At 40.1% G+C, this 1,836-nt stretch overlaps 1 long non-coding RNA gene across 1 annotated transcript; it reads left to right on the top strand.

The window, feature by feature from the left end:
- Positions 1 to 913: 913 nt before the first annotated feature.
- Positions 914 to 1,630, top strand: LOC137851684 (uncharacterized). Its single transcript, XR_011093358.1, has 2 exons — positions 914 to 1,019; positions 1,151 to 1,630. It is a non-coding gene; the product is annotated as an uncharacterized lncRNA (long non-coding RNA).
- The last annotated feature ends 206 nt before the right edge of the window (positions 1,631 to 1,836 follow it).

Raw genomic sequence — 1,836 nt, forward strand, 5'->3', positions numbered from 1 at the left:
GTCAACTTGTTCTAAATCAGTGTGTTCTTCCTTGATATCTGTCTGATGTCCAGCTCTGTAAACTCTTAGAGGTCTCTGCAATGTGCAGCTGAGTTTTTTTATTATTTTTTTGTTCAAATTGCTTTATGCTCATGTAGTTGTTTTCTGGCCTTTTTATCTTGTCACATCCTGCTATAATTCGCCTGCTTTTGAAGTAATCTTACTCCAACTTGAAATGGATGGGACCATGCTAATTATACTTATCTCATAAGGCATTTAGTCAGGCACTGGAATGGGTTGCCTGGGGAGGTGGTGGATGCACTGTCTTTGGAAGCCTTTAAGGAAAGGTTGGACATGGTGTTTAGGAACATGGTTTAGTGGGTGACACTGGTGATAGGAGGATGGTTAGACCGGATGATCTTGGAGGTCTTTTCCAACCTTAATGATTCTATGATAACAGCTTGAAAGCTCTAAGTCCTTTTGCACTGCATGTCTTTGCTTGTCATTAGGAAGTCCTGGTAGTTCAGCTTTGCACATTCCACTGTTGAAACAACACCTTTGTTAAATGCTGGCACGTGCCCAGCTGTGTTCTTGTTACTTTAATTTATGGTAAATTCTAGCCAGGGTTATGTGGTGTCTAACATCTTCTCTGCTTCTTTTAGTGAGATGCGGTGACCTGGTATGTCACTTCTAGAAGGACACTAGAAGCCCTAGAGTAAGAGCATCGACTTCTATTAGTACAAGAAATCCAGACACAATTCAAGGCTCTAACCTGTGTTCTGTCAAGAACAAGGAACAGTGCTTGATTAAAGATTTCTTAAATAGAAAAATTATTTCTCATATAGTGCTCACTTCATGAAAGCCTAGATCACACTTCTTCCTTACATTCCAATAACCTTGTTTATCTTTTTGTTCTGTCTTTTTTCTTTTTGTAGAAGTATCTGAGCTAACACAACAAAGCCAAAGCATGGTTTTATCTATCACTGGGCTTCTGAACAGTTGGAAATTCCTTTGAATAAGGAGTGTACGTGTACATAAAAGTGGGTATATGTATATAAAAACTACTCTGCTTTAAGCCACTGTGGATTAGGATTTAACATACACTAATCCATCTGAATTTAAAGATGTATTTTTTTTAGTCATGTGATTTTATTCTTTCACTTTATTTCAGTACCCTCTAGAGGTTCTAGCCCCTGTGGCAAAGTTTGACAGATTCCCAAGGCTCTCTGCAAAGGATTTAACTGCACCAAAGTGCTTTGCCCTCATCAATCAGCAAACAGGCATTCTGTGCAAACACATGGGTGTACCCACACTTTGGAGTGAAGTTCAGAGTCCTTGTTTGGCTTTGAGGTGGCTGATATGTCACTACAGGCCTTGTTAGCTCCACTAACAAACAGTACAGCTGTGTTAGCCTGATGTTATTCCTCAGCTAATGTGTCCCGTCTCACAGCAGAGCTGTCTAGGCTGGCTGCAGTTTAACTTGCCTGCCATAGCTCTCTTCCTAGAGGAGCTCTAGCTGATTAGGTTATATATTCCCAAGTATCTCTTGAACTATGTGCACCCATGAATACACATGTACCAAAGCAAGTATAGCTTATGCTCCTGTTTTTAACGGGGATACTTTCTCAGAAATAGTAAGTATGAATATCTTCTTTGCTCTTCTGTTTCAATTTCTTTTATGTGGTGGTGCAACACGTCTGAAAAACATGATCTGGTGCAAGACTGCTTGAAGGTGCTGAATATAAATACTAATTCATAGTCTGGGGGATAATCCAAAGCAGTATTATGTTAGATGGTATGTACTCTGCTAGAACAGAAAGCTGCCACGTGTCGCTTAGTGAGTGGAAGTGAAGGGGG

Source organism: Anas acuta, chromosome 2 (assembly GCF_963932015.1).
Source record: "Anas acuta chromosome 2, bAnaAcu1.1, whole genome shotgun sequence".
Lineage (NCBI taxonomy): Eukaryota > Metazoa > Chordata > Aves > Anseriformes > Anatidae > Anas > Anas acuta.